Consider the following 22430-nt stretch of genomic DNA (forward strand, 5'->3'; position numbering starts at 1 on the left):
CTTTGCTGTATTGGTTTTTTAATAATATGTGTTTTATTTCTGGAGTTTATTTGATTACTTTGTAAATGTGCTTAGCACTTTCTCCCTTGGTTTATTCGTCTAGGTGTGAAGCCTTCAATTAAAATTAATTAATATTTGCTGCTAAAATGTATTTTTTGGAAATATTATTGGGTAAGTAAATATAAAATTTATTATAATACAATATAGATGAAATTTCTATTTATATGGAAGATAATTTATGTTTCCATGTTCATCATTTAAGATCCGCCACGGCTAGGTAAGCCATCATGTTCAAGACTACTTCTTGCTATTTGCAAGGTCTAATATATCTTTGTCAAATTAGTCCAAGTTTTATATTAGTAAATTTCACATTGAGCGAATTAATAATATATTTTAGATAATTATTTTTTATTAAAATACTGATTATTTCACTGTATTAAACTTCAAAATAAACATTTGCAATAACAAAAACAAAATATATAAACAAAAAAATTAATTTTTCTGTCTAAATTTGCTAATAAATTTTTCCTCTGGCTATCTTTGAAAAACGCTATTGAGTGCAATTCGACTTCACTAATTTTTAGTTTATAGTTTTTTAAATCACTTTCATAAGAAACTTAGGCAACATAAAATATATGGGCACGTACAGATACAATTCAATAAAACGTTAAAACTCAAAAATTATATTTTTTTATCTGAATAAGTTTATATGAGATAATTTTATTATTAGAAATTGCAAACTTTTTTCGAATACTGCCACTGCCAAAACTCTCTACTATGCATTTGTTAGATCCAGGCTGGACTACAGCTCCCTTATTTGGTCTCCCATTTATAACCAGCGCATTCACCTATTAGAATCAGTCTAACGGCGATTCCTTAAATGTTTGGCATTTAAGGATGATGGAGTTTATCCTCCAAGGGGCCTTGACCATAACCTGCTGCTCTCTAGATATACTGAACGGTCATTTGCAAAGAGGAGAGAAATGCATTCGGTGAAATTCTTGTTTAATTTACTTAACCATAAAATTGACTACCCATCCCTTTTGCAAAGGATTTGCTTTCATATACCACGCCCAGGATCTAGACAGTGTCCAGCTTTTAACTTGGACACAGCCAGGTCCAACATTCTGTACCAGAGTCCTATTCACTTTATGTGTCAAAACTTTAACACTATTGCTGATTCTATGACATTTACCATGACAATTTGGCACTTATTTTGAGTCACCTGCGTATGGTCGGTGGGGGAGGCTAGGTTATACATTTATTTACTGATTGTTTTTTCTGCTCTTTTGATTTAAATTAATTCTTGATTCTTATCCTAATTTAGTGTTGATTTTTTATTATTTATTTTCTCAAGTTCACTACTTTTTTTTATTATATAGCAATTCTTTTATAGTTTAGTTGCATCTAATACAGTTCATGCATTCGTACTTGTACATTTATATATTTAATTGATTCTCCTGTAACTGGGTATATGTAACCTGTTGGAAATAAAGCTTATTATTATTATTAGCTTATTATTATATGACTAATTCTTATTAGGCCAGAGGATACGCTATATTTTTGTTCAAATATTTACAGTTAACAATATTGCATAGAATAATCGCAAGAAATATATTGGTACAAAAAGAGCAAGTATATTAAAAATCTTAATTTCGAAACAAAAAGACTTGACGGATTTGACGCAAAATAGTCTATTTCTAAAAAGACGAGAGCTATATCTTTATTGAAATACTGTAAAATTGACATTTGACATTAACTAGAGGTAAGGAGGTGTGTTTGAAACTACCAAATACCCAAATAAATTTCCTTCATTCCATGAAGATTTGTTGCTGTTTTAGAAATATTTAGGTTCGTACTAAAATAAAAGCATTTTAATAACGTTTCAAATGAAACTAGACAACAATACTACTGTTTCAAGCACTGCCATTGTCTGAGCTCTTATTTTTATGTACCTTATAGAAATCTTTGCTATTCTTCTATCCACTATTTTCCTGATATATTGGTGAATATACCTTAAACTTCCACCGTTGATTGAATATTTTGTATTAATTATACAGAAATACGGGTTTGATGAAAAATTTGAACAAGTTATTTAAAACTTCAAGGTTCTTAAATAAAATAAAAGATAGGTAAGAAATTGACAATTTTGTCAAAATGTCAAGAGGGTTCTGATTTCATATATTATGGTCCTTTGTTTTATAAATGTCAATATTAAGGTGACAATTTGAAGCTTCTTGAGTAAATAACTTAAAGTTTGTGGTTTTTGGAGAAAAGATGCCTTTCACGCATTTACCAAAAGCTTTTATTTGTCAAAAAAATAGTCTTTAAGCTCGTGACCGTTAATCGATACGAACTTTAATGTGGTGTTGTTTCGTCGGCTCAAGAGTTATTGTAGGTCCTGTATTTTAAGGCGCATTGACTGGTGAGGGGTATAATCGTGATTTTTTAGATAATTTAAATTTAATAGCAAGACAACAGATCTACTTCCAACAAGATGGAGCTCCTGTTCATAAATTAATACCCTAATATACGACCTTTTCGATTAACGTTTTTTATCAACCTACGGCCCTATCCATATGCCTCCTCGATCACCTGACTTAATGCCTAAGACTTTTTCTTTTGAGGCTATTTAAAAGATGTTGTGTATAAGAGGTGGTATAATACTCTTCAAGATCTTCAACTAAGAATAATTATTGATGCAATCAACAATATTGATGGCAGAATCATTGCCAGATCCACTGGAAGCGTTAACAAGCAATTTATTATAGCAGACGTTTATTGAGCATTTAATTTAAAATGTATTATAAAATTTGAATAAACGATACTAAAAATACCTTAAACACTGGATATTTTTATCCTCTTTAATGATAAGGCAATATTATGACAATCTTGAAGACAAATAATATGTCAAAATTTGAGACCATATTTAGAATTGATTTTTCGCAAGGAATCAGTTTAATTTCAAATATAAATGAAAACTAATCGCTACATTGTACTGCCGAATTATATTACTTACTACGCCCATGGATGACGACATAACTTTCGAAAATTTATATTTTATTACTCTCTACCTAGTTGAAATACAGTATAGACTCATCTTACTAATTCAGTAAAGTTTGTTACTTTATATAATAATACTTATTTATTGTTGCTGTTATAATTGTTAATAAAAATTATTAAAAAAATATTTCCTAAAAGAAAAAATTCTCATGTTTTTTGTGTGGTGTCTAGGGATATGAAATTATAAGTGTATTTTTTTTTCTTGAAAACTAATTATGTAGAAAAGTTAGAAGACAAAAAAGCTAAAAGATTTTAAAAAAATCCACAAAAGTCAGTGGCGTTCATTTTTCAGTCAAAAATATTGCTTTAGGTATCGTTCGGAGGCCACTGAACTTAAGAAATTTAATTAAACTAGAACTGAATCAACACCTTATTAGTGTAAATTACACCGCCAAATTACAACAAAATTGGACAAGGGGTATTTAAGATATCCACGAAAAACTAATTTTTTCTCAGTTTTGATTCTCCATATCTAATAAAACTAAGCCGTTGTAGACACATTTATTTCAACTTTTCATCTTAAAATTACTCAAAGAATCGCCTGTCAAATTTATTGTATATACCTTAATACCACCCTGTATATAGGGTTATTTATGACATACGGCACAGAATATTTTGGCTAAACTACAAATCAAAGTTAAGTTTTCGAAATATTTTGTACTTTGTTAATAAACTGAGACAATTTCAATAATAAATTCCTTAATGTGTACGTGTTTTCTCTTTTTTTGCCATATTTGCATTGAGGAGCACTAAATTAATAAATCCTACATTTCATTTAAAAAAAGTTACTATTTTGTACAGGACGTCCAAAAATTTGGTTTGAATTATTACACTTTTTACAAGACAATAGGTTGCTTAATTTAAATGGATTTTTTGGAGACATTCACCAAGAATAAATACCATGTCAAATCGTTCTTCTCTAGGGTAAATTTTCATTTTAATACAGTAATTTAAGCAAAAAAAGCTGTTAAAAGCTTTAATTATTAAACAAGAACTTTAAAAAATAAAGATAAATTTTAAACAATTTGACCTGCCAACCTGTCATCGCGCCTACACAGTGAGTATTGAATAAACAACAAAAAATCAACATGTATTTTAAAAAATATAATATTCATAAAAATGTGAACGTTTAGGTATAGGAGGACCTTATTAAATTTGAAAAAGAATTTATTATCACATTTATTTGTGATATAAAAAACACGGTGTTCCATTAAAACTAAGCAACTTATTGCCTTGTACGAATGTGTGAAAGAAATCTAAAATTTAATATTCTAGTGCTTCTCAGTGCAAATATTTCGAAAACTTAAATGTTTAGGCAGGGTAAACCTTAATAAAACCTATTTTTATTTATTAATAATAATAATAATAATAAAGGTCTTTTTATTTAGGAAAAAAAATACAATAATTACAAGGTTAATAGTTTAAAGGCGAGATTCAGCGCACAAAGATTCAGATATCTAAATGCCTGTTCTTCAATCTAACCTAATTATCTATACTATACTAAGTTTCAAAATAGGAATAATATAAACGCTATAAATTATAAAGAGTACATCAACCAGCAAAAAAAGAAAATGTTACAGCATATATGCCTACACAAGGAAAAAGAAACAAATTCAACCCCACAAACAAAACACATCACAAAGCAAAAGATACCTTCTAAGAGTCTTTTATATGTATGTATATCATAATATATAGTCTATTGCATTAATTGTTTTTGTTGTCATCATCGTACAAAAATAAAAAAAGAAAAAAAAACGAAACAACCACTAAATTATGCTTTATTGTTCCTGCAGTAATTTCTTAAAAATGTATTTTATTAAAGAATATAAGCTAAAAATGTTTTCGGTATTAGCTATTTATAATTTTTGAAATTTGATAAGAAAATGATCTTTTATAAGTTTCAGTTGAGTGAAGCGGAGGTGTTAGCCTTCTTTTATACCGGGTATTAATATTGTGAACATCTGTGCGAAATTTTATTTTATTATATAAGTAAGGTGGAGATCTTAATTTAATTATTTTAAAAAACATTGAAGTTGCGTGAAAAATCCTTCTGTTGTGCATAGTCAACCACCTGCTTTCCTTAAGCTTGTGTTTTATGGGGTTGCGCTTTCTTATGCCATATATTAATCTAAGGCACGCATTTTGGAGTTTCTGAATTCTACTGTCTTCAGCAGTTCTCAAGCATGGACCATACACTGCATCGCAATGATTAAGCTGTGATAGGACCAGCGAATCACACAGTAGAATTTTTGTTTTTCTATTTAAAACGTAACGATGTATATAAATATTTTTAAGGTTTAAAAATCCTTTTTGAATACATGAATTTACGTGCTGCGTGAATTGGAGGTCACTATCCAGAATCAAACCCAAGCTCTTGCAGTGCTCGACGTGTTTTATAGGCTCGTTATTGATATGAATTAGGTCCCTATAATACTGTAAAAAGCTCTTACGGGCCCCAAACAGCATAAATGCTGATTTCATAGAATTTAATTGTAAGCAATGATTTTTAGAAAAGTCGTAAATGCTGGCAAGGTCATAATTAATGGCAGCCACTGCTTGGGAACTTTCACCTGGTTCAAATGAGAGATATATTTGAGTATCATCAGCATAATAGTGCTGCTTAGATGATATGAATATTTTTGCCATGTTTGATACATAGAGTGAAAAAAAGATTGGCCCAAGGATGGAGCCCTGAGGCACGCCAGAAGAAATCTCTAGAAAACCAGAATCTACGCCATTATAAGAAACAGCTTGATACCTATTTCTAAGATAATTAGCAATCAACGCGCATGCCCCTCCCCTAAACCAACAAATGACAAAATATTTAATAAAAGATCATGGTTGAGAGTATCAAAGGCCTTGCTATAGACAAGCATTACCAGTAATGTTAGTTTATTGGAATCAAATGCTGATAAAATATCATCAGTTATAGAGGCCAATGCCGGACAACAGCTGTGGTTTGATCTAAACCCTGATTGTGTCACTGGTAAAATTGAGTTGTCTTTAACATATTTCTGAAGCTGCATTTCCATTACTTTTTCTAATATTTTTGATAGCGTTGGAAGAATGCTTATTGGCCTTAGATCGCTTAATGTAAGAGGATTTAACGTCTTGGGTAAAGGGCTAACTTTCTCTTTCTTTTTTTTTCGCTTTCTTCTTTTTTTCCACATTGAAGGAAAAACAGAATTTTCGAGACAGAAGTTTATGACATGGACAATATAAGGTAGTAGAAAAGGCAGGCATAGTCGGATGGTAAGTATATTAATTTCATCAATGCCCGTGGCAGTAGTTTTAATGTTATTAATAACCTTTACAATATCATACTCCGACACGGCCAAAAACCTAAAACTCGTTTGAAATAAGTAATTTTTAACACTTTTATAATAATTTAGAGTATTTTTATTTAAATTAATTTTTGGAATAGAGTTGATAATAAACTGATTAACCTTTTAAACATTTTCAAGATTTTTAGGAATATTATTTCTATTTTGTTTATTTTTTAGGTTAAGTAATTTGATTGAAGACCAAACATCTTTTGTAGCAGTTAATTGTAAGTTAAATATGATTTTTTTTCATTACGTATTGCAAGATGAGTGGTCATATTTCTTAGGAGTTTATAACTATTCCAGTCATCAATACTTTTATTCTTTTTGTACTTTGCTAGCATTTTATCTCTATCCTGCATCATAGCCCTTACAGCGTCAGTCAACCATGGAGTGTACGGCTTGGTAATGCGAAATTTTATAGGTGGTGCATGTAAATTAAGCAACGCAACTATGTTGTCGGTTATAAAAGAAATTTTTTGATCAACATCTGTTAAATGATATATATTGTTCCAGGGTATAGACCGAAGATCCGAGTCAAACTGTCGCAGATGTATACTTTTGAAACAGCGTGTTGTCTTAAAAATAGGCGTATTTTTAGTTGAATAAAACACAGTCCTTATATAAATTAGTTCATGATCACTTCCATCACAGGACGTTGTTCCACTATCTATCACAGAATCCTTGTTTGTTGTCAAGGCATAGTCAATTAATGTAGCAGAGGAAGATGTTATGCGCGTTGGTCCCTCAACTACCTGAGTCAAACCCAATGCATTAAATAACTCATTAATTTTAATTACATCCGAATTTTCATAGCTAAGTAGATTTATATTAAATTCCCCAACACAATAAATATTATCATGTACTGGAATAAGATTTATCAGAGTATTCTCAAAATTATTTAGAAACTCTATGCATGAAAAAGTTGGTGGCCTATACACAACCCCTATAACAATATTTTTGCTTCAATCGATAGTTTAAGCCAAAGCTGCTCTATTGCAAGTGGAGAGCTAATTAACGAAAAAATAAATTCACTTCTTACATAAGCGCCGACACCTCCGTCCCGACCATCCCTATCACACCTAAAAAGCCTATATCCAGGAATTTCAAAAGACTTACTTACCAAAGACTTTTTAAGCCAGGTCTCAGTTAATCCAATAATATCATAATTTGAATCTAAGATTAACTGCCTAAGTTCATTAAAGTGGGCATGCAAAGACCTAATGTTAATATGAGCAATTGTCAGTGATCTCATAATGCCTTGTGTGCTTCTGGTTGCAAAGCAATAATAATTTAAGAAAAAGCACAGAACAAAATAAAATAGGTAAGAAAAGCTATTTTCCCCCTTGTACAGACAATAGTTTTCTACTTAAATATGCTTAATAATATAATTTTTACATTTACGATGTAGAATCAAAAAATCAAATATTATACAGGGAGTTTCATTCCAAAAGACATAACTTTAATATGTTTCTGCACTTTGAAACACTCCGTATGTCATGAAAACAATTTTAAAAAAATATTCCGTGACGTAGGATGTCGTGAATAAAGTGAAACTTCGTCTTTTTTGTCTATATGTAAGTTTTATTTTAGAATATTATAAAACCTGACCCCAATAATATTTTTCCCATCTTCCTTCTGTTCCAGAAGGAAGATGCGACATTACAACTCTTTTTAAATTTTTTTTATATAACATGGCCTTTAAACAGATTTAAAGGCTCAATGGTAAAATAAAGAACCTTGTCCTTCCATGGTCTTTTCTGCGCCGAGATGCGGTCAAATAGAAATTATACAATTAAGTAATTAAATCCCAACCACCAGAGTCGTACGTAACACAGTAAATAATAAACGCATTGCAATTATACTTAAGGTAACGGAGCAGAAATTGATTGCCAGTTGTAGATTTAAAACCATAATAAAAGCCTTTAAATACCAGTTTTTGAGAGGGAGTTTACTTCAAAGTTTTGTTGACCTCTATTTTCCTTTTCATTTAGGTTGAAATTTCTACGCTACTGTCTAAAGATTCCAGCGGAACTGACTGTAGTTTACTCTAGTCTAAAGGAGGGGAACGCGGTTTACCCGATGCCGGTATGGTGGTCGCAGAAAGTGTAAATGTACTAATTTTAGTACCTTTACTTATTTTGTTGAGTCTCTTGATTAGGATAACGAATAAGGTTTTTGTAGGTTTTAGGGCAAACTTAAAAAATGTTTTTTTTTTCAAATTATATGCATTAAATAACCTACATTAATAAAAATATTAAAAGGTTTTTTTAAATCATTGTCATAAGGAATACCAAAGTGGGGAAATGTAAAACTTCAGATTGACTAAAAGTTGACGTTTATGGACTTTATTATGGAGGTCAGGTTTTACGTATGAATTTATTACGTTTCTAGTAAGGGAATGCCTTCGCCTTAGGAAAGCCTTACACAGATAAAAATGACTTCTTATTACAAGAAAATATATTATCTTGGCTGTTAATTATCTTTAATTAAGGATATACATTTAGTTCAAACTCACGTTATCTTGTCAAAAGAGAATCCACGTTCTTCGCATTATTTTCTAATTATCTTAGCGAATTAAATCCTTGCTATTAGACAACTGTCTTTAAGAATAAAATTGTGAATTTATCGATACTTGTTTAAAGAGTACGTTCTTGCTTTAACGTCACAGGTGCTTTGCGTTGGGTCGCCTAGGTATAACCCCAGTGTTTTCCCTTTGTCGGAACTTTGCCCTTTGGTCGTTCCGGTCATTAGCAAATTAGACGCGGCATTGTCAACGCGACACGATGTATAATCGCATTTTTGTGTGTGAATTTGGTTTTCTCAACATGGACAACATGATTTTTGAAGTTGAAGTAAGTGAAGTTTTCTCTTTTTTAAAGCGGAATGCTTTGGAACACTTGTGGCCTGTGTTTGAAGGTATATTTATATTATAAATATATGTGGTTTTTATTGTTCTTTTTTAATTTCTTTTTTTAAATTATACCGGTACCTATATATGCGTGTGTAGGTTTAAAATACTCAGTAGGGCTATAATGCACTTTTTGCTTTCTTATAGGTATACCTAGATTAGTTTATAAATAACTAAATAAGCATGCATTGCTTTTTAAAATCTTTTGTGTAAATTATTTTTGTATCTTAAATAAAATGGTGGACGTTTGCGTTAAAATATTCTTTAGAAGCTAATATAGCTATATAGCTATTTTCACAGGGCAGTCCTGAACTAGTGCGGGATTGTTTTCCTAAGTTTCAATTGGCCGATGATAAAATGCGGACATATTAAAACCAATAAAAATACAGGAAAAGACTCGGGAAAAGAATCTCGGACAAGTTCAGGACTGCTTCGCGAAAACCGCTATAAATTTTCCTAAAAGAAGAAAATATAATCTTAGCAGAAGAGAATTTTCTTACTTTAAAATTAAAATCTTGAAGGAAAGATTATGTACTTTAAATAAGATAATTATTTCGAGCTAAGAATCGTACCATTTTAGGACAAAATAAATATTCTTGCCGCAAACATTTATGTAACTGTGAAAAGTAATCCTTTTTTATAAAAATATACGTTTAACTTTTTTTCTCTTATATCGAAAAATATATGTATAATATACAGTGTGATCGTAATAGTAAGGAATAAATTCAATGTTTCATTGTCATTCATCATGTTAATTTTTTCAGGAATTTTATTAAGTTATGCATAGGTGGTTAGTCTGGTTAGCAGATATTAGCTACAAGTATTAGAGTTTCGGAAATGTTAATAACTTAGAAACCATAAGCCTAGGCAATAGTTATTACCTTCTGGTTTCATAAAATTATTTAAAAAAATAAGACTAGTGCAATAAGTGTTACAGATTTTTTTATTTTTTTTTTGATGCTCATAGCATAATAGAGAGTTTAATTTTGCGTTGACGTTAAATATTAACTATATAATATTAGTATGTATTTTGTGAAACTTATGACTTCCATAATATAAAATAAAAGTGTGTTATTAATATTTTATCTTCTTTTCTTTTTTATATCCTCGAAAAAACCTCGTAAAAAGCGCTATAAATTTTGCTTCGATATTTAATATTAAATGCGAAAACTTATTTAAGTGAATAAAATCAGAAACAGTTTATGAAAAATGAAAACATTAGATACATTTTAATAAAAAAATACATAATTATAAAGGGGCTTTAAATACAATAAAGATATTATATACTCGTATACGTATTTGGTTGTGAACAGTCGTAATCCACAAAAAAATATAAAATTGTGTGAAGCTGTCTAAGTACCTTTATAATTAATATTATAGTGTTTTCTGACAGGCTTAACTTAATTTTATATTTTTTTGTGAGTTATATTACGAAATTTCGAAAAGTTATCTTCCGAAACCGAAATAATAATTTTTGGGTCAAGTAAATAATTTCTTAATACAAGATATTTAATATTTGACGTAAGAACTTAATGATCTTGTATCCATTAAATTTTTAGATTTTAAGCCATTCATTTATTTCCGTCAAAGAAATGTCTTTCAGACAAGTACGTTTATGTACATATGAGAAGATCACACGTTTTGAAGTTAAGATTAAGACTCTTGTACCAAAAACATAATGACCTTGGGGAGAGAAAATTATTATTTTTTCTTCTCTTAGACCAAATAACTAAATAATTTGCTGTTCTTACAATTAGGACATATTTACTTAACAATTCAAAATAGTAGTAGACTAAAGCTAAGGATGTGGTAAGTTTTTCCTAAGGTAATATTCATTTGGCTATATCCAAAGACATGGCGGCCTTGGTTTAAACTCGTTTTACTTTACGTTAAGAGATCCTTTTTATCTGTGTAGCAAAAGTTACTATACGAGCAAACTTTCTTGAGAATCAGGAATAGTTTGAATTGGTTAATAGCGAAATATTTGAAAAAAGCTGCGTTGCTTTTTAATATTTTAACTGGGTGTAAACATTGTGTTGTAGAAATTTTATCACTGGTCTATATATAAAAATATATAAGTCTTTAATTAAATATGTTAAAAATTATAAATGAATGAACCTTTGCGAGCCTTTTTGGACAATAGTTTATTACCAATAATTTTAAATTTTTGCCAATGTTTCGGTGGTGTGGTTTTCACCTTTCTCAGGGCCATGGCAAAAGAATACTTCTGTCATAACTAAGTTAAAATTGTAATCATAAAGTTAACCAAATCTATTAAATAGAGTTCACTTATATTATGTACAAGTATAATAAGATTGAATACTTCAATGTGCTTGTAATTTTAAAGATACGGCAAGAATTAAAAAAAAAGAAATCAATAAAGACTTCCTGACACATTTTATACAGATATATATCAACGAAGTAACTGAATGGTACATATGTATATATACCGGGTGTAGGGTGTCCGAGACAAAATAGCTCACCCTGAAAAAAATCTTGAAAAATAAATTATTGAGTGAAAAATGACTGAACACATTAAATTTAATATTGAGGACATTTATTGACAGAAATTAATTTTCTATGACGTCATCCCCTCAGGCCCCAGAGCTTCATGATAATCTTTTAAAATATAAATGGGGTTGATTTAGTGATATCTTAAAGGTAATTTTATTCTCTACATAGCCCCATATGTTATTTGTGGCGCTCATTGCGACGAGAACCGGATGAACCCGCTACAACTTTTTTTTTTTTCACGGCGAGCATCAAACTCACTAAATACCTTCAAAAGCTCACGCTCGCACCTTGGTTTTTGAATTCTACTTGCAGAACTTGCTTCACTATGATTTAGGCCATATTCAACCATTGCTTAAGCCTCGTGCAGTCATCTAACCACTCTTTTAAAGAGGTGGGTAAGCACTTTTCCTCATCGACGTTTCCCGTCAAATTTGCTGACATCGCCATCTTGGACTGATAAGCAAACTCAGCAAGTTATTGTTGTTGGGCGGAAACCAAATTGTGCACCAAAGTGTGCACTGATAGTTTAAGCGGGCCTGATGCACATAGTTCATTTTCAGAACTATCACTATCACTTTCTATCACTATCACCTTCCTAAACACAGGCTTACAACCTTCACCAGAACCTTCTGCCATTTTAAAACTGCTTCGTTCGCACTTAAATTTTTATTTTCAAATTTTGTCCTGGTTCCCTGTCTGATTATGAAAAATTTAGGTCATTAAGACTAGAAGCCAATTTGCTATCTAGGGAATGTTAGTAGGGCTGAAAGTGTTATAAAGAAGTACAACAGGCCCTTCTGGAAGTTTATAAAATTTCAGTTTAGTAGTGGTTGTAATATTCCTAGCATAATGCTTCTTGGTGACACTAAGGCTGATTCTGGATTTTCTATTGCAGAGCTTTTTGCAAAACATTTCTCTTCTGTTTGTAATACTAGCCAGCAAAATGACTCATTTTATTCAGATAACGTATAATAAAATATTAATTATAAGTTAAATTTAGTGTCTGAGAGTGTGATAAGTCCTACTGATGTTGAAACTGCACTTTCTAAAATTGAAGCAAGTAAGGATGCACGTCCTGATCAAATTCCCAACAAGGGTTTTGAAAGAATGCTGCCATTCTCTTCCTTTTCACAAAATATTTAGTGAATCAATGAATCAAGGAAAGAAATGGAAGTGAACTTGGAATGATGAATGAAAAATGAACATTAAAAATTGGAAGCTATCCCACCTTTGTCCAGTATTTAAATTTGGACATAAAAGCGATGTGTCTAATTACCGCCCCATAAGCATCATATCGTCCATTCCTAACCTTTTTGAGCAATGTATCGAGGCTGTGCTGAAGAGGGTTTTTCAAGATTTTGGTTGATCAACAATACGGATTTGTCAGTGGTCCCTGAGTCAATACCAATCTTTTGATATTTACTAACTTCCATTTTTAGTTCACTCCATGAAGGCCATGAGGGACATGCCTATTTTAATAAAGCCTTTGACAAGGTTAACCATTCCAATTTAATTCATCAACTGTCAAAACTTGGCATCATTGACACCTTGTTAACTCGGATTAAATTAAGTTATAATTGGTGGTTGCTTGTCTCGACGCTTTATGGCTTCCTCAGGAGTGCCACAGGGTTCGCATCTTGGTCTTCTTCTGTTTAATCTTGTTATAAACGATCTTGCTCTTATCGTGAAGTCAAAAAGTTTACTGTTTTCTGACGAGTAAACACTGTATAGATCGACAATCTCTGCTCTATATATTGAAATCCTGCAAAACGACATTAATGTAATCTTTTCCTGGTGCCAATTGTATGACATGTCTCTTAACGTTAATAAATGTTGCTTTATTTATTTTGTGCTGCGATTTAGTAGAAAAACAAATTGAGAGAAAAAAAAATTATTAAATATAATTAAATACGTTTGTAAATCCGCAGAGAACAAAAACTAATTGTGCAATTGTTTCTCCAAGAACAAAGTTTTATATCATTTTTAAAGCGAGATATTGGAATTGAAAAATTAGGTCTAAATCGATTATAAATTGTTACGGCAATGTAAGTATAACTACGTGAGAAAAGAGCTGTGCCATGGTGTGGCAATGTCAGAGTCTTGTGTCTTAAGTCTCTATCATGAATCGCATTTCTTGGAATTGATTTCTCTAACAAATATTTTGGCTTTTGGTTTTTATAGAGGCCATACATAAATGTAAGAAAATAAAACTTAAAAAGAATGGCCATTTTTAGCCACTGCAATAGATAGATATATATGATCAAATTTTTTTAAATTACACATAAATCGACAACACGTATTCTGTACACGTTGCAGTTTTTGCTGGGTTATTTTATCAAGACAAGAATAGTAGACGATAAAACGGTAATTTAAAATGGATAACACTAATGATACTGTGAGTTTTTTTCTTGTCTCAAAATATAAAATATGTTTGTTAGCATAGAGCAAACGCATACGCAAATAGCACCTCTGCGAGACAGCACTAATATGTCCTTGGAATCTTAAAGAAGAATCAATAGTTAGACCTAGAAACTTGATGCTCTTAGCAAAAGCCAAGGGGTTATCATCATATTGAATGTATATATTTTATTCAACGTTAGCACGACGATAGAAGACTTAATTAATAATGCAACTCTAAAGCATGTTGATTTAGTAAAGGATCTTGGTGTCTATTTGGACCCTAAGCTTTGTTTTTCACTTTGATTATATGATTCCTAAATCAAACAGAATGTATGGGCTTTATAAGGAGATCATGTAGGGATCTCATTAGTATTCCTGCATTTAAATTTTTGTATATATTTCTGGCCAGATCTAATCTTGAGTTTGCTAATGTAATGTGGTCTTTTAACTATCAAATAAATATCAATAGGATTGAAAATGTTTATCACAAATTTGTCAAGTTCATGATACTTATCCTTTCAATATCAGGCACACTTCTTTCTACTGATCAAGAGACTATGTCATATCTATTTCGATTAGTACGGTTCCTTGATAAATATAATATTATACATTCTTCGCAACATGGTTTTCGAAAAAATATGTCTATTGAAACACCCTGTAACCTCTTGAATTAATTTAGTATGCCTGGGATAATATTGAAAAATGATAGAATGTAGTGGCTTTTCTGTTTGACATATCTCGAGCTTTTGAAACGATTAATCCGATTTCATTAAGTATAAATTAGAGAGATTAGGAGTGCGAGGTAGAGTATTGAATTGGGTTATATCATATATGACCGACAGATCCTTAGTTGTTAAAGTGGGTGATGATTTCTCAAGTCCGTATAACTGCGAACTTTGAACTCCACAGGGTGGCCGTTGCTTTTCCTAGTATTTATATTAACGATCTCTCAGAATTCATTGCCGATGTTAAATTGTTCATGTACGGAGACGATACTATTATTGTAGTTACAGGAGAAAGAATGGAGAAAATCGAATTCAAAGCCTTATAAAAAAGTTTAACGATTGGTGTGAGGGAAATCATCTTATAATAAATTTGGAAAAGTCTAAATGCATAAGTTTCTCAAAGAATGTGTTGGAGGCTCAGAGTTTTTATACAATATTTTTGTCGGTTAAGTTTCTGGGATGTATAATAGACCAACACCTATCTTTTCTTTCTCAAATTGACGAACTATCTAGACTGTATTTTTCATTGTTTACCCTTAAAAGGTATCTATAGGAATGAAGGGTCTACTGAGTATATACTATGGTATAGGTGTACACTCTCTTGACCTCACATGTTGCCGTTTGGGGTAATAGATCAGAGGCACAAAGGGTATTTGTATTTCAGAAAAGATTTATAAGACTGATTTTTGGTTTGAAATATAATGAGAGCTGCCGTGAAACATTTAAAAAATATAATATTTTAACAATGCCCGGAATATATATATTTAAATTATTGTTATACATATTTAAAAATCAAGAACATTTCTCCAAAGTAAATGATTTTAATAAATATAATGTTAGATGTAAGGATGCTCTTTATGTGTCAAAAGTTAACTTTGTTTATTTTAAAAAGACCCCCTTTTATGAAGGAATTAGCTTATTTTTTCAACTCCCTGCTTCGTTAAAACAAATAGACTAAAACGGCTTATTATAAGTTCTGTCGTCTATGATATCAACAAATTTAGCAACATGCTAAAAGTGTGTAATTAGGTTTTTTCTTTAGAATACTTTTATTCTTTTAAATAAGTTAACTAGGATTATCAGTTTCTTTCTTCTGACTTGTCTTATTCTATTGTATATGTAGTATCAAATGAACAAATAAATCAGTATTTCTAAGTCCCTTGTCAAGTATTAAAAGTAAAACCCTTCTATAGAAGAGTTTTGCTTTTAATAAGGTTCTAAATGGAATAACAAGATGTTCTGACTGTCTTGCTCTCCTCTCAATCGATGTTCCACCTTATTTAACCCGAAATCATTCACTTCTCCATGTCCCTTTCGGCCGAACAACATATTGTTCACAGAATCCAGCAAACAGAATTTCTGCAACAGTCAATAACAAGCATGCAGAAAATCTTGATTTTTTCTGTTGCTCATAGATTAATCTTAACGTGTAGTTTCTTAAGTGATAAATGTATATATACACCTTTGTATTCTGTAAATGTTGTAAACATTAATGAAAGTAAATACATGAATAAATAAATTGTACAATTGCAATTCAAAAAGTACAATCTGACCGCCTCCTGCCCTGAGGTATTGCGGCCATGTTCGCTGCTTGAACGACCCGATCAGAGTCGTCGAATGCCGAGTTTGGAGTATTCGGTTTATTGTTTAGCGAGTGTGTACGTCGGACATCGTGTTTATTTTTTATTTCCGCTTTTATTTAAAATTTTATATATCTCTACCTTTAAACGCGTTCCTTTTTAAGACAATGCTGACAAGTGCGAAATAATATTGTGTGACTTTAGTGGTGAAAAGTGCCTTTTTGGAACCTGTTTTTTAATTTTTTCAACCAACAGGATAAGGAACGACAGTGACGCTGTTTTGCGTGCCTCGTCAGAAAAAGTCTGGGCAAGACGAAAGTGTAAGTACAATTATCATTGTTACGATACAATTGATGCCAATTAACTTCGTTAAATTGTCTTAAATATAGGTTTCGAAAGAGCATGTCTTAAATCATAAAAGGAAATTAGATAACTTTTTAACAATTTAATAATATTGCTATGTAGGTGTCATTATAGTTAGGTATTATTTTAATCAAACAATTGCCAGTGGTTATATAAATTTAGGTTTGATGTGAGGATAATCACCTAATTACTGCTCCTATACATACTAGTCTCTCTTGGCATAAAGACAAATAATAAAGGGACAAAGTAACTACATTTACATCATACAATGTCTTTTATAACGCCACCCTACTATAAAGTACATTTCAATAATATTTAATGCCATCCTTCCAGAAACTCTTTAGTGCCTTTTGAACCAAAAATAAATAAAGAAATCTACATACCCACCTAAACATGTATTTTTTTATCTCATCATGTCCCTTGTCAATCTAATTTCAAGCTGGATTGAAAAAATCCTTAAAAAAATACCATGTTTACATCCCCCTTTTAAATAGCATCAAAGATGCTGATAATTACATTTACCATTGAGTTTTCCCATGGGATGGAACTAATCTCTGCGCCATAGAAATGGGAATTGGAACTAAAGAATTAAAGTGAAAATAATAACCAAGAAAGATGGATTTGCACATTGACCCATGGCTCTTGTCCTTTGCAGTAAATGACATGAACATATATCCTTTATATTCTTATTGCTTTAATTTTTTTTGCAATGCTTATAGATCAAACTAGTATTACTTGATTGTATTGAAAACCATTAATACAAAATTTTTTAGAAACTAATGGGTTTGATCGAGTTGACTGCATCTGATCGACATTTTATCTTGCATTTAATCTGATGATGAAAAAATGGTAAAAAGACATGTGAAAATTCAATTGCCAATGTAAATATCACCATTTTGATCAGATGCAATGCTTGCTTCTGTTTTCAACAGTATTTTGTTTAATCTTAAAGAAAGTTATGGATGCATTAAGATAAAACTAACACCCTGTACATGACAATTAATAGTTGATTGAAAAACTTGAAGAAAAAAGAGAGAACAGAAATTCTTTTAAATTTTTATGATAGAAAGAGAAAACTCTTGATTCTTGTGTCTTAGGATTTATTTCCCCTCCTAATCTTATATAGGATTTCTAGAATTCCTTGATGTCCAATGAGATTCAATGAATCCAAGAGAAACAAATATAATTGGCTTTTATTTATTTTTTATTTGTATTTGGAAACAAACAGGCAATTGCTCAAAAAATGTATACACATATTACATTTTGTAGGAATTAAGATTGCTGCAACAGGCCATCATAGATCCTCAGATATTAACTTTACCATCTCTATACATTTTTGAAAGCCTTATTTCTACCAAATAAAATCTCCACCTATATCTCAGACATAATGAGTATGAAACCAGGGATGGATGGGATCTTGTTCCTTCCTATAAGAAACTCAAGAGTAGTCGGGATGGACCACATTCCTATGGAATAATACAATATGTGAACTACCTCTCATAAAGAATGTAAAATATATCAAAGATGTTCTCATCAGCAAGGCCTTTTATGATATTAAAGAATTTTTAGAATTCCATTTTTAACTATGAAGATTATTTTATACTGTATATTTAAATTTAATCTTAGTGTAAGTTTTATTAATGTTTCACTTAATGTAACAAATCTTTTGTAATATTAGTGTAATTTTAAATTTAATTGTAATGTCTTGTTTTCTCATGTTTTTTTTTGCCATAGAAAGTTCTTAACCATAGTGTGTAAGTATTTCTTTTTTACTATATCTGATTGACCTGTGTAAGCACTTATTCTGTGTTTTAACACTAATAAAGAATTTAAATTTAAATGAAAAATTATTTAATTACATTAAAAAAACTGAAACTCAAATACATTGCAAAATGATCTCTTATCCAAAACTCATGCCTTAGCTTTAAGTGTTTTTTTTACAACATTGACACATTCACATATGATAAAATATGATAAAAGTCTATTCCCTCACAGTACATATTAGCAGATCTCAACATCCTGTTTACTAGTGAATTTGCAGTGCAAAATGTATGATGTGCAGGAATCACAAAACCACTAGGATTTCTTAAAATTGATATTATTGACAACAGATGCACACAACTGATATTTGATATTGAAACAATTTAAATACATTGCATAGAGTTGCAATATCATCATATTGCATATAGTTTTTAAAAGCCAGGGATCTTAAGAATTTGTTCTGTGTGCATTCAAGTTTATCAAATGTATACATCATTCTCAGGATTTCACTTTGAGGAGGCAAAGGATAAGTGCCAACGTAAGCATGGTAAAGTGGAATCAAAGTGTTGTTTCTAAATTGTTTGTTTGTCTATTATAAATCCAAGCATTCTTCAAAGTCATCAACCAGCAATTTTTCATTAAGTAGCATACCTAAATCCTTGGCCACTCTTTCACCCTTGAGTACTGAGGAGTTTAAATTATAATTGACAATTATTTTATCGTGATTTCATGTATCCGTAATAATGAAATATTTTTTTGAATTTAATGAAATGATTTTTTAAGCAATAAGATTGGTGTCTCTCCAAATCAGCTTGTAGATTATAGACAAAAAGTAAGATTACTGAAATTCCTATGAACCTTCGAATCATCAGCATACAATAAATAATTGCAATTTTTAATATACATACTTATATAATATATAACAAAGGTTCAAGATTTCTTCCTGTTTATTGATTTCCTTCCTTGAGGTACTTCAAAAGTTAAATTAAACCTCATTGATTGTGATTCATCAAATGAGACCACCTGTATTCTCTCATGTAAATAGGATTGAAACAAAGCTAGGACTAATCCACAAACACTGAAATCAGACCAAGAATGATCAATTTTATAGAAAGCTTTACTGAAGTCTGTGTAAACAGAATCTACTTGGACTCAGTTATCCATGTTATACAGAATGTAGGGTGTATAATTTTTACGTTTAAATTTACTGTGTTTTATCTAACCTAAAGATCCAAAGAAACAAAATACAAGATGTAACTTAAAGACAATGTTGCAACTGATACGTAATAAATCTATTGCCGTGTTTTCATCCCGCTTTTAATCCGATCGGAAAGATCGGATTCCAGAAACGAATATTTGAAGTTTGAAAATCAAGTAATAATAACAACATTTAACAATGACTAGCCTGAAACATAAATTATGAGAAACCCTTTGGTTAAAAAATGAACATTAAAGGAAACAACTCTTTCACAAATTTTTGAATCGATTGTGTTTTGATTATATATTTTCGAAGGATATATATCTTCATAATATGTCATCATCCTATGATGGTTATTTGGTGCGGAGATAGTTCTTCTTTCCATATATGTTGAACTAAGCAGTTGAAATATATGTGCAACAGACAAGCCTTAAGCTAAGTTCCATCAGGAGATATTTAGTAGTTACTAAAAATTGAACATCCCTGGGCTTTTACGATGTTCCCGTTTTTGGTTCATTACGTTAATTGCTGTTGTCTTTCAAAATACAACCGTGTATACTAAGAAAATAATAATATTTTATTCAGGTTAGTAAAGGAGCAATGTATATTATCAAATGCTTGAAAATATTTCCCTATAGGTCCAGTTTCAGGGAATAATAACTGAACCGAAAAAACATTTAAAATCGCTCGACCGGATGGCACTTATTGACGCGGGTATCCATTATTAAATCGCTTAATCTCGACTCTATACATTCTCAATTCTTAAATACCATTAATTAATAAATTTAATTTTAGATTCACACTGTGCTGCTGTATAAAAGTGCACTTTTTACGATATAAATACCTTTAAATAGCTAAATACCTTTCTAATTGCACAATCAATTTTGAATTTAAAAATTGGACTAAATTACTTAAATTCTAACTTTTTCAGCTGTAAGAAAGTCAAATGAAATAAATGAATAATAAATCTGTGTGTCTTTAGCCTATTGGTGGGACTTAAGTATTTTAGATACATATCAAGATAATTTGAATACTTAGATACTTAGATATAAAAAATCAAAGGGACTAATAATGAGCCTCTTGGAACACCACTGCCAAACAAGGGAAAGATAGTTAAAATAAGTGCCAAAAGTTAAAGTTAAGATAAGTGCCAAACATAAGAAAGTAGAGACTTATCTTTTATAGTGTCAATGAATTGAAACGAATGAAAACCACTTGATTAACTCACCACTTGATAAAACTAATTAAAAAAAAATTCACAGGACAAATAACCATCAACAACATATTGTGATTGATGGAATCAAATGGCTAGAGTAGTCTCTTAGAACCGAGGCAATACATCTGTTGTGTGGCTAATGATATCTTAGTTATATGCAGTATTTTAAATACATATATTTATGTTTTGCCATGTTCTTATGCATGGCATTTGGTGGTCACTTAGTTTCTTTTTCTGTACTTGCCAGTAATAATAGTTATTATTACTTATCTCTCATACAGGGGAAGGAGGCACAAACCTTTAAAAATGAGTGTAGAATCTGTTGGAGTAAAAGTTAATAGACAGTCGTTTTCAGCAAGGTTTTCAAAATCAGTTAGTTTTTTTAATTAAAAACATACACTTTTTTATTGTTTTAATATTTGCTTAGTTTTGAAGATCATTTGTACGATTCTAAATTAAATAATGGAAAAACATGCATTAGTCATTCATGAATCCTAATACATACTTACTAGGTGTGGCATATTTGTTAAAGCTCAAACTCTTAACAATTATTATAAATCCAATGCATTAAAATATAGCAGCAATACACCACAAATTATTTAATAATTTTTAATTACGTCAGAATTTTTAAAATGTGCATTTCGATTTTTTTTATAGTCAAGTAAACATGTTATTTTCTTCACTTAAAGCTCAAGTTCACCTAAGTGTAACCTTTTATGGCACATGTCTATAGTTTTCTCCACGTACGGTAATTATAAAATAAAATCTTGTTCGTGTGTCTTTTCCTATTTTAACCGGTTTCTTCGACCCGAGAATCGCAGATTTGTATGTCGCGAAAGTGTAATATAACAAACATGTTATTGTGGTGTCAAGTTCAAGTCTATTATAAATGATTACTTTACTGATTAAGTTTTATTTAAATTATATTCACGTATTTAATAAAAATATTTGCGAAATTAATGAGACGAGTAGTCTCAATAATTTCGCTCTTTGTATAATATTTACAGTAACAATTATTAGCCTGTAACAACATTACACCATAATTAATTACTATTTTTAAAATAATTGAGATAAACGTTTATTTATTTTTATAAGGCATATTTGTAAGTACCATGAGAGAGACTTAAGATTTCTGATTGATAAGCATATAGATTAGATGCTTTTTTTTTGCATAACCTCCTAGTTATATGTTGCCTTAGCTATTAATAAAATTATACTCAGAAGCAGAAGCCTAAATTCGAATCCTTTGTGGTCAGTTGTACCAGTTATTGAGAGGTTTGGGTTTTTTTTTATATGTCAGATGACCACAAAATAAACTAACTTTAAACCACATTCTGAAAGCTTTTCGGGTATAAAACAACCCTTCTTAAGTTTAA

The 22430-nt window shown here is 30.5% G+C and overlaps 1 protein-coding gene across 3 annotated transcripts in view; it reads left to right on the top strand.

Annotated features, from left to right (window-relative positions):
- Positions 1–16550: 16550 nt before the first annotated feature.
- Positions 16551–22430, top strand: part of LOC126740941 (signal-induced proliferation-associated 1-like protein 2) — a 90801-nt gene continuing 84921 nt past the window's right edge. Inside the window, exon 1 of one of the 3 annotated variants that reach the window (XM_050447140.1) lies at positions 16551–16836. The gene's annotated coding sequence lies outside the window, so the exon portion shown is untranslated. The remainder of the gene's footprint in view (positions 16837–22430) is intronic. The other 2 variants (XM_050447141.1, XM_050447142.1) reach the window with 2 other exon arrangements.

This window comes from Anthonomus grandis, chromosome 10 (genome assembly GCF_022605725.1).
Source record: "Anthonomus grandis grandis chromosome 10, icAntGran1.3, whole genome shotgun sequence".
NCBI lineage: Eukaryota > Metazoa > Arthropoda > Insecta > Coleoptera > Curculionidae > Anthonomus > Anthonomus grandis.